Source organism: Zootoca vivipara, chromosome 8 (assembly GCF_965207765.1).
Source record: "Zootoca vivipara chromosome 8, rZooViv2.hap1.1, whole genome shotgun sequence".
Classification (NCBI taxonomy): Eukaryota; Metazoa; Chordata; class Lepidosauria; order Squamata; family Lacertidae; genus Zootoca; species Zootoca vivipara.
The window spans coordinates 60851360-60867926 of NC_142591.1; the positions used below are offsets into that span (position 1 = coordinate 60851360).

At 42.0% G+C, this 16567-nt stretch overlaps 1 long non-coding RNA gene across 1 annotated transcript; it reads left to right on the forward strand.

Annotated features, from left to right (window-relative positions):
• Positions 1-2063: 2063 nt before the first annotated feature.
• On the forward strand, positions 2064-16327 carry LOC148684870 (uncharacterized). Its single transcript, XR_015951535.1, has 3 exons — positions 2064-2369; positions 13322-13474; positions 14662-16327. It is a non-coding gene; the product is annotated as an uncharacterized LOC148684870 (long non-coding RNA).
• The last annotated feature ends 240 nt before the right edge of the window (positions 16328-16567 follow it).

Consider the following 16567-nt stretch of genomic DNA (forward strand, 5'->3'; position numbering starts at 1 on the left):
GATGGTTCAAGCATGAAGAAACAAACAGAGTAATGTGCAGCACGTGAAGATATTTCTGCCCCCTCTCTGGTGCAAGTGCAAATGTGGCTTGAAATGCAGAGGGGAAATAACTGTATTTTCAGAAACTAATATGTACATAGCCTTAATATACACAACTGTGCACATGGTAGGGTTGCCATACATCCAGAATTTCCAGAACAGCAGTGTCCAGGCAAAAATCGGTAAAATGCCTGGGAAAATCTGGATGTATGGCAACCCATGTCAGCACTGTGGTTTTTGCTGGTTTTCCTTAAAAATAGTTCAAAAGGTCATCCCCCCCCCAAAAAAAAGGCTGAGGAAAGAAAGAAAACACAATGTGATGAATGCAATGGATAGCTTGAATCTTAGCCATTGTGACAGAGGTGGTAATTTTTTTCTCTAGTCACTCTGGAGGCCTACATTATAGCCCACAAGGAATTTTTATGCCTCTGGGTCTAATGTAGAAAATCAGGTTGAGTAGTCTCTCTCCAGACATGGGAAGTCTCGTCCAGTTTTTCCCACAGATAGTGGGGACATCTGGTAGTGAGCGGGCAAGTCTTACCCACAAAGATATTTCTGTACACAAAAACTAGTTGTCATCTTGTCACAACTGGCAAAACGGGATTAGGCAATAATCTCCACTGCACCGGGTTTGTTGCCACAATAACAAGAAACCACATATGCACACAGTGCTGAATTATGATGGACAACATCTCACCTGTTCCAAGAGATCTTGCAATTCATGTTAGGTTTTGGACCAGCAGTGTGACTGGTGCACAGTGAGAGAATCTGTCAATATCAGCATCATTTCTAGAGAATTGGATTAGGCCACAGTGGACTGTATGGCAGGAGCCTGTTATGGGCCCTCATAAAATTTGGCTTTCACAAAACTGAATGTTGGACTGGGACCTGGGAGACCAGGGTTCAGATCCCCACTCTGCTGTGTAGCTCACCTGGGACTAGTAAGTAGGGGCTAGTCACTAGTCTGTGGGTTGACTCTGGGCAAAACTCTGGATACAATCCACTGTCTCTCAACCTAACCTACTTCATAGGGCTGCTGTTAGGATAAAATGGTTAGAAGAACTATGCATGCCACCTTGGATTCCTTGAGGCAGGATATGAATGCAATAATAAATAAAACAAGGCACCAATTCTGGACCGAACTTCATATGATGTCAAATGCATACAAGAAATTACTGTATTTTTAAGTCTATAAGACGCCCCCATGTACCGCATAAGACGCCCCCTATTTTGGGGGGGCTCAGATTTAAGAAAATGGGGGAGATATATCTGTGTATAGGATCCCCCCTAATTATTCACATTATTTTTTAGGGGAAAACCTAGTCTTATACATGGAAAAATCCAGTAACATGTGTACTTTTATTGTTTAAATGTCAGCTGCATAGGGTGTGGGGCAGGATTGGGACTGAGGTGCATAGGGAGGGTTTTTAAAAAATCTCTTTTGTTGTGTGCCACTGTCCTGTTGCAAATTACTCTCCCACAAAACTGATATTTGCCACAGGAAGGAGGAGTCCATTCTGCTTCCAGTTCAGCATTCAAGTGTCAAACAGAAGGGGCGGGAACAGGTTGGAGAAATCTAAGAAAGTTCCTGCTTGTCTTTTTCTCTCTTGCCTTCTCCAACTGCTGCTTGAAAACTAACAAGGAACAAGTATCTCCCCTCCCCCCATGACCAATTATTCTAAATCAGCAGTGGGGAACCTGTGGCCCTACAGATGTTATTGGACTCCAACTCTCATCAACCCAAGTTAGCAAGGCCCAATGCTGTTGTTGCTGAATCAGAGCTAGACCCCGTAAATTTTAACCTTGACCCTTATGCTTTGTCATTACATATCACTTCCTCCTTTTAGTTTTCTTTCAAAACCTTCCCACAGCCAATTAGTGTTTCTTTTTTTAAGTTGGCAGGAAAGCAAGATTACACACACACACACACACACACACACACACACACACACACACACACACCCTCCATAACTTATAGATCCTCGGCATATGGGCTTGGAGCCAGCTAGAAGACGAAGGTTTGTAGTAGCTTCATTAAGAATGGAGAGGCTGAGCGTGAAGTCGCACTGCAGGCTTCCTCCAGGGATTTGCTGCAGTCTCTCAGGAGATGGATTACTACCAGCCTTTTTTCCCCACTACCAGATTACTGCAGTAATGCTACTGCTGACATTTTTTACTGGAGAAAGAGGAACTGGGATTCTAGGGGGAAATCAGGAAGCCATCCAGGGCTCCTCCACTGAGATCCTGCAAACCTGAGTTCATTTTCCAACTGCCGCAGCAGAATTTTGCAATGCAGATAGAAAATGTAATCGAACTAATGAGCTACAGAGGTGACAAATGCTTCCATTTATTCATTTGTTTGTTTGTTTGTGTTAAAAAGCTTTCAGAATTAATTTCCCAGGCACTCATTTTATATCAAGATACTGCAGAATGTTTTCGCATCGACTGTCTCCCGAGTTTATTTATTTACTTTTTATTTAAAAGCATTCATTCCCACTCTTCTGTTTTTTTCAGTGCTCAAGGGGATGGCCAGAAGGAGCTCACTGCATCTTTTAAAACAGGGTCATAATATCAAGAATAAAGTCAACATTCTAAATTAAAAGGGTGTGTGTGGGGGGAGGGGTGTTAGTGCATAAAACAAGAACCAGTTCAATAGAATTATTGCAACCCAGAAGGCCAATCACTTCAAGGAAAATGAAGGTCCTTGCCAAACAGCAAAAGATCACGGGGGGAGGCTGGGTGGGAGAAGGGGACAACATGGACCTCCATTGGTAGGGTGTTCCATGACCTTGGTGTGGCCAGAGAAAACGATCTCCCCAGCATCAGAGCCTCAGCTACTGATGGGAGAGACAGGGCTGGCCTTAGCATTAGGTAGGCAGAGTAATCTGGCTGACTCAAGCAGAAGGTGCCAAAGGACAGAGGGAGCTGAGTGGGGCAGTGAAGTGTTCTGGGGCACAGCTGGTTGAGTAGTATTACCTGCCCCACACCCCCTAGGCCGGTCTGCTGCCCTTAGCTGTGTAAGAGCAGTGCATGCTGTCCTGTTGCAAATATCGGAGCAAGATTGAACTGCCTATCTGGTTGGCTTCTGTACGTGGAATGAGGGGGCACCATTTTGTCATTTGCCTCAAGCAGTGAAAAGTCTTGGGCTGGGCTGGCCTGGCCTGAAGGAGAGCCTATGCAGAAGATTTTAAGGAATGGATAGATTCAGTTGGGGTGAGGTTGGCTCCCCCGCAGTGCTCCGATTCATGGAGCTGTTATCTGCGCATGTGTGCTCATCTGAACATATGCTCCAGCAGTCTCAAATATTCACACTAATCTTAAGTATGAAATGAACGCGGCCAAGGTTTTCTAGTTGGATTGAAGCTGGCTGGAGGGGAAAAAATGCATCAAACAGCAGTATTTGTCAAGAAACTACAGGATCAGTATAGATTGCGAATGTGGCTTCAAAAATTAGCAGTGGAAGCGCAATGGATCTGGAGTAAATGGTAATGTGAACATAAACTCCCTTGTTAAGATTTTGGCTCAAAGTTATTTTATAATAAATAAGAAAAATCTGTATGCCCCAGAGCACAGTCTCTGCAATGACCCGATACTTGGCACCTGTCGTTCCCATTAAAGCAGGACAAATGTCACATTTTAACAGGTCACTTACGGGCATTCCTCCCCCATTCTATTGTTGGAAGCATTTCTGCCCAACCAGGATATTGATTGTAAACAGACACGAGTAAGATTATTTATATTTGTTACATTTGCTGCAGACCTCAAAATAGAATGCATTTAACAACAAACAACAGCAAATTCAGATATGGGCAGGCTTCAAGAAAGTCAGAGCAAATTTAGAGGAAGCCATTAGGCTCAGTTACCTAATTAGGTTTACATGTGCTATTTTCCAGAGGTCCTTTGTTTGTGGCTATATAAACAATGGGGGGATTTTTTAGAAGGACAATGAAGAACATGGACATTTTCTGCATTCTGCATTACTGCAAAGGTGTTAGAGCTTATTAATAAAGAGAAAAAATATATTTCTACAAAACAAAAATGATTGGGGTGGTGGTATTTACTTACTGAATTTATATCCCACCCTTCCTCCTCCTCCTCCTCCTCCTGCTTTCTGCTTTCTGCTTTCATAAAAACTTGCATGGGGTTTTGGTTGGTTTTTTTTTTTAAAAAAGTGTTGCAGACATAATTAGCTGAATTGTACCATCTAGTGGCTCCATGGAGAATATCCCAGGCCTAGAAATTACATCCCAGAAACACCTAAAATTATGGGATTTATTATGCAGCAAGCCTGCTCTTACAGGAAAATAATAATAATTGAGGTAAAACAGAAGGTGAAAATAGCTTTCAGGGGCCTATGCTAAAACTCAACTATTTTTGATGGACAATTGCGTACCTTACAAAGATAAAAGAGGCATTGGTAATGTAACCTAGGGAGGATGTGAAATTGTGCTGCCTGAAGTTGTACTTTGAAATTGTGCTGCCTGAAGTTTCTTTCATCTGGTCCTAAAACACAGTGCAACAAGGACAGAGAGAGAGACCAAGGAAAACAAACTCTTGTGAAAGTTCAAGAAAGAGTAGCCAAGGCTTTCCCCCCCAGTAACTGCCATCTCATTTATTTTATTTGTTAAATTTCAAAAACAAACAAACTCACCTTTTCATTAAATGCTGTTCAATAAAATGCAAAGTACAAAAAGACCATGTTTTTAAAGGCAGGAGAAAACACACCAATAAAATCAAACCTGCTTTAAATATTTTTCTGGTATCACTGCTTCTGTCCCTGAACACCAAAAAGTCTATTATAACACATAACAATGTTCCTCCAACACAGCTTAGATTCATCCCTTACCCATTGGTACTGAGAGCCTTTATGGCAGGAATGGAAACTCTCACGCAGAATGCGGCCCCTCAGGCCTCCCTATATGGCCCTCGGAACCCTCCCCTAGGTCCCACCCCCTCTCTCCAGGCCACGCCCCTTCCTGCCCCTGATTCTGGCTGGGATGTGTCTTGGAACTCTGATCACACCTCTTGCTTGTCTGAATGGAGGATGGTGAAGGCTATGTGCAGAAACAAATCTACTGTACACAAGGGTAGCACATCCTGTTTTGTTGCCTGAGGTGAAATGGTAAAGTGCTACCCTGCCGTCTCCGCTGAAGCCACCCTTATCTGGATTGCACAGCAACACTTGCAAAGCAGCAATGGCAATGGTGGTTTCTGGCAAAATCTCATGAGATCGCACCAAAATCTGATGAAATCAGGTGTGTTCCATGAAATCTCACTCAATTTCAGTAAGATCTTGCTGGAAACCGACTCTGTTTCTCTGCCTAAGGTGGCTGCCTCAAACTACCTCATGGGTGGACCAACCCTGACAGTACAAAAGTAAAAATTAAGTTTCACTTTTGCCTCTGCTCACCCACCACACACTGGCATGTGACTCTTAGAAGGCTTTCCATAAGTGGATATGGTTCTCAGGCTTTTTTTTTTTAAAGGTTTCCGCATCCTTCTTTTATGAAATGATTCCCTGTAGAATCCCTGATCAATTTCTGCCCTGGGTCAGGAAAACGCTGAGCAATAGGGACAAGATAGCCATAGCCTGATAAAGAATATTTGCTTCATCCTTGAAGAAAGTCCCTGCATTCTGAGGACTTTCTCCTGCCCCAGTCTTGACAGCTTTGAAACACAGCCTTGCAATAAAGAGGGGATTCCCATTAGGGTTACCATATGGTTGCCATATTTTGAAGAGCAAAAAGAGGACACATTTGCTGACTTCTACTTTTCACTGTGATGACTTTCATTTTACATACCCATGAAAAAGAGGATATGTTGTACCACTGGTCCATCTAGCTCTGTGTTGTCTACCCTGACTGGCAACAGCTCTCCAAGGCTTCAGACAGGAGTCTTTCCCAGGCTTACCTGGAGATGCCAGGGATTGAACCTGGAACCTTCTGTATGCAAAGCAGATGATCTACCACTGAGCTACAGCTCTTCCTCAATGACAGCTCACTGGGAGCCAGTGTGGTGTAGTGGTTAAGAGCGGTAGACTCATGCAGCTGCTGAGTGACCTTGGGCTAGTCATACTTCTGAGTGACCTTGGGCTAGTCATACTTCACAGAGTGTTTGTTGTGGGGGAGGAAGGGAAAAGGAGATTGTTAGCCGCTTTGAGACTCCTTCGGGCAGTGATAAAGCAGGATATCAAATCCAAACTACACCTCCTCCTCCACCACCACCTCTTCTTTTTCTTCTTCTTCTTCTTCTTCTTCTTCTTCTTCTTCTTCTTCTTCTTCTTCTTCTTCTTCTTCTTCTTCTTCTTCACCACCACCTGCCTATCTGAAGAAGGATTTGAATATTAAGGGAGAAGGCAGTAATGTCCAGGAATTTTCTTCATCATCATCTATCCTCTCCATGTCTATACCACCCTTCCTCTTCTTGCTTCTGCTCTTCCCATTTCCATCTCTCTGTGGAGCAACATGCTCTAATCCAAACCATTTCTATTTCCTTACTTAGGAACTCAATGATTCAGTGTTTTTTGGTGTGTGTGTGTGTTTAAAACTAAAATGGGCCTCAAAATCTGATTTTCTGTTGGAAATCGCAGCACAGGCAACTGTCATTTCAAGGGCAGCAATAAGGAAGTTCTGCTTTTAACCACACAGTTGCTGAAATGAGGAAGTTGTCGCTTCTGTGGAGATGAGGAAGTTGGAGATAAATATAGTTTCTGAAGATATCACAATGCACGGTGATGAAGGCAATAAACTGAACACTCAGTATCAATAAATGACAGAAAGCTGCTCCAGTGTTCCTTTGCCATTCTCATCAACAGGAAAAAGAAAAAGAAAAACAAGGAGATGAGACCTAGACCTGACCACAAAGATAAGAGATGATATAAAATGGCTCCATATAGCAGCCTTCTCACTTCCCATTTCCTATTTATCACAGCTGAAATAACAGATTTTCCATTGCTCTTCAGCTTTGGGAGCAATTGCTCACAGTAATGCTTGGTCAAATGACCTAATGAGGTTAAAGCCCTACTACTTTTCATCTGAGCTCAGTAGAAGACTATAGACTGAATTAGGTTTGTGTTTTTGATCTCTTTAGGTTTCTTTTCTAGAATAAAAACAACAACAACCCAAGCCATAATGAACGATAAGTATTTACAATGGCTTGAGTTCCTGTGAGCAGAGTTACCACTGAAGCCCCCTGAAAATCTGCTCAGGGTGGGGGGTTCAGGATGGGAAACCTCTGGCCCATCAGCCTAATTAAGGGGGCACTAATTAGCCCACAATGCTATTTCCCCGCTAAACCACTCCTACCTGCCTCCCACCTGGTGTCATATGTACTTAGTGTAGTTGATGGGGATGGGAAACTTATAGGCCTTCAGCAACAAGGCAACTGTTGCTGCTATGTTTGGCTATGGTACTGTGCTTCCCCAGGAAATCTACTTTTCTATAGATTTATATGGATGAGCATTTAACTACATGATTTCTCTTACCAGCAGTCTGAAATCTGGCACATGCTGTGCTCATTGCGAAGATTGGTCCTTACAACAAATCTTGGCAAGCGAAGGAAAAACAATGAGGAGCACCTCAAAAAATGCTAGGCCGGGGATGGAAGAGCTGCAACTTATCTCTTCATCTGTAAGGGCTGGCTACCATAATTTTCCAGGACAAAACTGTAATTAGTTTTCTCTGCCTGCCATTGGCTTTGGCGCCCCCTACTGTTGAGCTCCCTTCTTTCTGCCCTATCAGTCGCAATGTTCACCAGTCACCATTGCTCATGCTTTAATTCCAGAAGTTTACTCTATTTCCAAGCAGGGCTGGGGAGGATTCTTGCCTGAAACTCTGGAGAGTTGTGTTAAGCAATACTGAGCTAAATGTACCAATGGTCTGATTTAGTATAAGGCAGCTTCTTATTTTCCCAAGTTCCATCATATGCAATTAGGTGCAGATGGTTTATGACAATAAACTTGTCATTGTGGAGCAGAAATTATTCCTCACTCAAACACAAATACCTACCTCGTTAATTGCCAGTTAAATCAACCCACCTGCGTCACCCAATAGCTCCCTCGCTCCTCCCTGTGCCAGCAGTGAAAACATGATCTGTTGGGAGAAAACTATATTTGTGCTTTGTTATCTAATTTGTTTCACAGAGTTGGCTTTTGTTTCAGTTGGGTGGGGTGGGGGTGGGGGAGTAAGGGCCTATGCAAAAAGCCTTTGCAGATAAAATGACTTCTGAGAAAAGCTTTAAAGGAAAAGATAGTATGTGCTGAAGTCTGTAATCCTATACAAATTTAACTGGGACTACATTACATTATTTGAAGCTGTATAAAAAGCTGGACTTGAATCACTCAAATATGCTTATCTCTGGATGGCTGCAACATCAAATGATGATTTGCATGTATTAAAAAGGTATTATAAATCAAACAATAAGGATGATTCTTTAATACACGCAAGTCCCACTTTATGAACGCTTGCTATGCAAAAATTCACTTATCTGAGCACAACAAATTAGTACCCAAACCTCTCTACATGCACTGCAGATACACAACCCAGATTACATGTTCAGGAACACATTAACAATTTCCCCATAGGAATCAATGGAAATTATTGACTTGTTATGTGAATAGGAATTGTTGCCTCTTTATGCGAACGCTCACCTAGCAAATGATTTCCAGAGAACCGAGTGTACTGTACATTTCAGTGAAGTCAGTCAACATATTCAGCTGTGACTGGACTCAGCTATGTACATGATTATCCTTAATCCAGTCTCCACTTTCCTAGTGCTCAGTAAGCATCACCCTCTGACCTGTGCCAATTTTAGCCAAATTATGCTCCCCCAGTTTTCTAAAAACAGTAGCTAAGGCAGGACAAAAGGTTTAGGGAGCTACCCCCTGCCGCAATATCGGAGCACTGCATTATCCTGCCCCCCTCACTGGACTAAAATGGAAGAAGGGGTCAAAGAACAGCCCTATTTATGCATTCTATGTTATCTTCAGGGACCCAGGTGGCGCTGTGAGCTAAACCACTGAGCCTAGGGCTTGCTGATCAGAAGGTTGGCGGTTCAAATCCCTGTGACGGAGTGAGCTCCCGTTGCTTGGTCCCAGCTCCTGCCAACCCAGCAGTTCGAAAGCACATCAAAATGCAAGTAGATGTATAGGAACCGCTATAGCGGGAAGGTAAACGGCATTTCCATGTGCTGCTCTGGTTTGCCAGAAGCGGCTTTGTCATGCTGGCCACATGACCTGGAAGCTATATGCCGGCTCCCTCGGCCAATAATACAAGATGAGCGCGCAACCCCAGAGTCGGTCACGACTGGACCTAATGGTCAGGGGTCCCTTTACCTTTACCTATGTTATCTTCATATACACTAAACATGCAGACAGTGGGTGGAGCAATATGACTCTATACAATGAAATACTTTCTCAGGGCTCCTGATCTTGAGAGCTGGAAGAGGATATGTGGACTTGTTCCTCAATGGGCAGTGGGTCACTTTCTGGTGGGCTTCAGTGCCACAGGCTGGTCATTGCGCCTCCTCAGTTGCCTGCCCTGACCCCTAGCTGCAGCTCACTATCTTTTGGTTGGACCAGAACCAGCATTGGCCTCTTGCCTACTAAGGGAAGGTGGCCAAGAGACTTTGGCTGCATTAACATTGCAGTTTATTCTATTTTCCCAAGGTTTCCCCAATTGTTAAGTTCCACATTGTATTGGAGCTTTCACAAGATGTAGAAGCTATTTCCAGAACTACAGCGGAATATAGAGGAACTATAGTGCAAGGAGTTTAGTACTCATCTCTACATTATTTGCAAATGGATTTTTTTCTCTGGAAGTAAATAAACCTGTACAATATTTCACTACAGTTCCAGAAATGGTATTTATGTCATGTGAAAGCTCATATGTAATGCAGAACTTAATAGTTACAGAACAAACGGTCATGTGAATGTAACCAGAGCAAGCAACCAAGCAAATTCTGCCGAACACAGGGAGGCTGAGTCACATTACCTACACAGCAAATGTCTGGACTTAGCTTGAGGAAAACTGAACCATGGAACTCCTTGTCACAAGGAAAATGCTGTAAAAATGAATTTAGTATTTACCAAAGACGTATTTGATATCAATAGAAAATGGTACCAGTAATTGCCAACTGATTATGCCACGCTCTGCCTCCATCTGCCACCACAAGGGGACCCTGGGGTGTAGAAAGTGTGAGAACCCCTGCGCTAGAAATATGTTAAGGTTTTTATTATGGAAAATAAATAACCACCACTGGAGCTAGATATTGGCTAATGCAATTTATGTATTAAGAGCCTACCTAGTTTCTGTCAACTTCAGTTCTGGGATTTTGATTCTTCTGGGCTTTGCTGGTGCGTCACAGTAACCTTGGCTACAGAGCAGCTATTGATTCAGAACACAAAGCATGTATGAGAGAATTTCTCTGCACAATTGAGTGATTGTGGCCATTACAAGCAGCTACTGTCGCTGAAGCAATTCTAGAATTTTTGCCACCTCAGTAAATGGTAATAAACCTGGTAGGAGTTCTTCCTATACTTTTCCTTGGCAATCTTGTTTACTGGAGAGGCCTCATCCTGATGTCCAGCCTCGCTAAATCTTTTCAAATGTAGTCGTGGTCTTTTTCATGTGCATTACACACCTTCAGACATGGAAGGAATGTTAGGGAGAGAAATGCAAAAGTCCCATTTGAAACTTTCAAATTGGGATGAAGGAAGAATTCAATTCAGTTCACATTTAAAGCTGAATCTGTCAAATTCACACTTTCTGAAACAGTATGAGAACTGAAACATAGCCAGCCTTCCAAATTTGCACATCTGAATTTTGTGATGCAGTTCTTTGATCAGTGTTTACAAAAATGCTTATGTTAGGGGAAAGTGTGCCTAAAAGTGAACACTTTGGTGAAAATAACATATAGAAATGCATTGTATTTGGATAAATTATTTGCAAAAATGTGTACATCAGTCAAAACTGCAAAAAATGTGTTTATTCGTTTAAAAATCACACTAAACTGCTGAAGAATTTTCATGATTATTATTATTATTAAAAAAACTTTTTTGCAATTGCTGCAGGTATGTGGCAATCTGAATTTAAGATTGGAAAAATGAGAAATGGAGAGAACCAAAATTGACAGGTCTTTCCATTTCTACCTGTAAGTAAGTCCCACTGAATCAATTGAAATCATTTCACCAAGATATATATCATTTCAATTGAAATCATTTCACCAAGATATACAGTGGAACCTCGGTTTATGAACACCTCGGTTTATGAATTTTCAGTTTATGAACGCCGCGGACCCATCTGGAACGGATTAATTCACTTTCCATTACTTTTGATGGGAAAGTTCGCTTCAGTTTATGAACGCTTCAGTTTATGAACAGACTTCCAGAACCAATTACACCCATGTTTCAGTTTATGAACGCTTCAGTTTAAGTACTCCGCGGACCCGTCTGGAACGGATTAATCCACTTTCCATTACTTTTAATGGGAAAGTTCGCTTCAGTTTATGAACGCTTCAGTTTATGAACAGACTTCCGGAACCAATTACAGCCATGTTTCAGTTTATGAATGCTTCAGTTTAAGTACTCCACGGACCCGTCTGGAACGGATTAATCCACTTTCCATTACTTTCAATGGGAAAGTTCGCTTCAGTTTATGAACGGTTACTCGGCGGACCGTCTGGAACGGATTAATCCACTTTCCATTACTTTCAATGGGAAAGTTCACTTCAGTTTATGAACGCTTCAGTTTATGAACAGACTTCCGGAACCAATTGTGTTCATAAACCGAGGTACGACTGTATATAGAAAGCACTTCTCCAAGTGGATTGTGTCTTTTAAATGCCCCCCCCCCGTTTTAGACTACAATCTTGTTTGTTTGTGCCTAACATGTTAAGAAATTGTAAGAAGTGGCTAATGATCTTCTCTTTAGATTTATGCTCATCCTTTTCTCTAATCTGCACACCAAGAAACCATCAAAGTTCTGCAATTGGGTTACTCGGATACAGTGCCTTGGTGACTTAACTTTCATAATTCCAGTATGCAGATTATGCAGGTTTATATTTATTTATTTGTTTAATTAGCATCCTTTACATATTTTAGTGCTGTTGTCTTTAACAAGGCTTTTGAATGCAGGTATGGATAAGACACCTGCAAGCTCCATGCTCTGGTCGCTGAAAATCTAGTTGAGCTACTTTTGATTTGCCAAGATTTCACAATACATTTTCAAGTTTTCTCCAGGGTCAAAAGAAACAGCAACTTGCATTTAAATGCTTCAGGCTGATCTAGGATCTCTACAAGTATTTTAGCAAACTGGAATGAAGAGATCCATTTAGTTTTTAGCATGCATTTGTCTCACTCGTTTTGCTTATTGATTTCCTCCTCCAGGGATTAAAAATAAACACTACACAACACAAGTTATGCTTTTTAGCCCCAATCAGTATTCTTCGCTCTAGCTCTTCCTTATAGGAGTCTTACTGACAAACCTCGGTGTGGAATTAATTGATAACCTCCCTCCCCCTTTAAAGATGTTTCTTAGGGCACATCCAAACCTTTCTGCAAAAAAATAAAAAAATGGATTTACTGTGATTCAGAAATGTTGGGAAAATGTACTGGCAAGTGTAGGATTGGATGTAATGTCATGTACCCTTCCTGCCAGCAAATCAGAAAGAACGTTCAACAAATAGCCAATGTGGTTGCAGAATGCTCAATAAACAGGTAACCTGGCAGTACTCTCATAGTTTAGCAGGAAAGGAAAATAAACCAAAGACTTATGTGAGCTGCACAGAGCTAGGAAGTATTCATGGAAAATAGGAAGTGAGGGCATTGCCCACATGCTCAACTGTTTGCACATGCCTAAATCATATTCAGTGAGTGAAGGTCACTCATAGATCATAGATTGCATAAATAAAGAGCTGTGGGGTCAGTCTTGAAATGTATTGAACCTTCAGATTATAGCCCTTGTAGGTCTGTAAAACGACCTCAAGCTCCTGCACCCTCATTTATGCTGCTCTGTTATGTGGTAATGCAATTGCACCTTGAAAGAATTCAATTTCGGGAGATGGAATGTGCGCTTCTTTAAGTGGCTTCTGACCTCCTTAATGGAGTCTACATATGCTGAACAGGAGATACTCTCAGAACGACTGCCAGCAGTAGGAGCTAAGGCTGATTGACATTCTTACCACCTGCCTCATGCTCTTTTTAGTTCTGCATCAATGGTAGGCAATGCTCTGCAATTCTACAATATATTATTGACACAATAATAGTGCACTGATTTTTCTTCATTAGTTTTCCATGATGCTTCGCAAATGCTATACATTGTTGCTTTCTGGAGGGGTTATAGCACAACAGAAATGGCAGAAAAAAACCACCCTGGCCCTGACTGGTGGATGCTGTACTCAGACTTGCATCTTGGTTTTTGTCAAAGTCTTTAATGTGAAGGTCAGTATGATACATAAATCCAGCTTCAAAGCATTCAGATTCCAGGTGTCACAATGGTCTAAGTTCATAGCTAGGCATAAGCTAAGAAGACGTTGCCGCAACACTAGACTTGCCTCCAAAGCTCTCCTTGTGAATAGCAGGGGGAGCACAGCCATTTATAGAATCCTAGAACTGTATAGTTGGAAGATGACCCAAGGGTCATCTAGCCCAATCCCCTGCAATGCAGGGATTTCCATGGTTGATGTCCTGAGCCACGGGATGGGGCAAGCAAGTGGGCGTTCCTCCAAGTAGGCTGAGTTAACTGAGTCTGCTAGTGCCAGCACAGTTTTATAAACACCCATGGTGATGTATGCAAAGTCAATGAGGCCAGCTCACTATCTGATCCCGGTCCATGCAGAGCTTGTCTGAAGTCCAGGACAGGAATCATGTTAGAATAAAGTTATAAACTCAAACAAAAAAGCAGCCAGTCCCTAGAGGGAACCACCCACCCCCCAGCCAGCTTAGCCCTCCAAGGCTCCCCCTTCTGCATGGGCCTGGTCTGATCTATCCCCAAGCATTTCCCAGAGATGGACAGCTCTTTGCTGGTGGGAGCTGCTATGGTGATATATAATTTGGGGTGTTATACAGCATTGAAAGCAGAAAAATGAGCACAAAGCATACTTAATACACAATGAAAAGGATGTCTGTAGGGGCCCTAGATTAGCGAAAGTGGCAAAAAGAACCATCAATTAATATTCTTCCTTTGTGATCAATCTGTCATCGAGTTTAATTACCCTCTGGCTATTAATTGAATATAATGTGATTGTGACCTTTCAGAAACAAATTTCTGCAAAATGCTTTGTAAACTTATTCGCACATGAATCTGATTAAAGCAGAAGCGCTCTACACATTTATCTAGGAACTTACTTCTGAGTAGGCAATTGCAGTTAACCAATGTAATTGTAGCAATGCTATTAAAGCAAAGTGACATGGGCTGGGGACAATCTTTATGTCTACATGCAGCATTTGATGTATATAACCATAATGTCTGTGTATAAATTTGCATAGATGCTTAATTTGCATAGTTCCTTGGTATTCATTCCAAAGTGAACTGGAGCCAAAGCATTTGCTCACATTTATCCTGTATCCCACTTTCCTCCCTCTCACTCACCTTCTGTTGTCTTTCCCCCACCTCAAACTAAATTTAGATTCCTTGAGTCCTGTGGTACAGATAGGAGGCCAGAGATAAAGGCATGGATTGCAGGAAAAGAGCTGGTCAGGTTAGAGGGTTAGCCCTTTAAGACTGACTCCAGCTCCAAAGGCTGTCCTGCTACTGACTCCAGCTACAAAGACTGACTAGCTACGAAAGCTGTTTCCGCTGCTCATGATGCCTAGAGACTCTCAGGGTGCGATATTGATTAGGAATTGTTGCCGGCGGTCAAGAATTTGTTTTGCAGCTGCATTATTTTTTGCCATTATCAGGATTATGTTCTTGTGTTTTAAATGTTAGACTTTATCTTGAATTATCAGTGGATTGTTTTATAATATACAATAAAGTTTTTTAGTTTATTGTTTATGGCTATTTAAATTTTGTTATATCTTGTAACTGTTAGTGAATGATGTAAACTTTTCCTGTTGTGGGAGACCTTGAGCATGATTTACTATGCAAAGGCAGCATACAAATCAATGGTGATAACAATTCTCCGGCTCCATCACATGTTTACAACAAACCTCTGCAGTAGAGAGCTTTGTGTATCCATGGAGGTTCATTTTGCAAGTGGGAGTCCTGGGAGATCAGGGTTTCTACTTTCATAGCAGCCTCAACAGACACAGTGCACTTCCAGACTGATGCTATTTTTGAATGGGATTCAATCACACACCGACAATTTCAGATTGGGCAATTATAGTTTATTGGTAGGTCTTGTGAAACAAATCCACACTCCCCCTCCACTCCCCCCCCCAAAAAATTTGGGCATCTTGTGATAGGGAAAGGAGCAGAAAAATGGGCTGCAAAGAGTGGGATAATCCTTGCTTTGACACAACTTCATCTAACTTCCCTGCAAACAAATCAGAATGAATGCCAGTGTGGTGTAGTAGTTAGACTGCTAGCACCTGGAAGACCAGGGTTCAAATCTCTACTCAGCCTTGGGCCAATCACTCACCCCCCAGCTTTACCTACCTCACAGGGTTGTTTTGAGGATAAAATGAGGAGCTGGGGAGCTATGTGCACCATCTTGAGCTCTTTGCAAGAAAGGTGGAACATAAATGTAATAAATAAAATAGTCAATGATGTCTGATCTCCCTGCAAACAAATCAGGACAAATGTGGAGGTCATCTGGAAGTGCGCACTGCAGACGTTTGCTGCAAACATGTGAAGGCTAAATGAGAATCCTCACTGTTGTGCTACCTATATTTCCTCTTCAGGCAATAGTGCCTTAAGTGGGCTAGAGTATTCTGATATTTGAATTCACAGTTCATCTGCAACAGCAACACATACAAACCCATTTGCCACAAGCCCTGGCAATTAGCACTGGGAGCTGAGATCATTTGGCAACATACAGGAAAGCGCTCCAAAATGTGACCCAGTTTTACTTCAGCGGCAAGTCATTACAATTCAGGTTTTTAGAATGACAGCCACTGTTCTACTCATGGGTGATTATTAATTACAAAGAAAGCCTGGTCCTTTCAATCAATGGAAAATTAAAAGGCTGCTGACCCCCATGCTGTTCCCAAATCCTGCAAATGCAGCCTTTGCATTACTACCTGTTTAAAGGCACGTAGAATCTCAATTAGAGCTTGCATAGATAGGATTGTGTTATGGATTGAATAATGAGAGAGCTGGATCAAACTTCTTCAATAAATGCCAAGTGAAGGAAAAGTGTTTTGTTTGTATTTTTTTTAACTGCCAGATCATTAAAAAAAATGTTTTCCCTTATTAATAACACCACACGTTGCCAACATACTTAACACTGTGAGTCTTGTTTCCAAAGCTGAATAGAATAAGATGCTTGAAACAGCAGTTCAGTAACATTCAGAATGGCAACGGAACAACAAATTCTGGTGGCAAGATGGTTTTGTGTGTCTTTTGGGTGAATTCTGCTGAGCCTTCTTTTG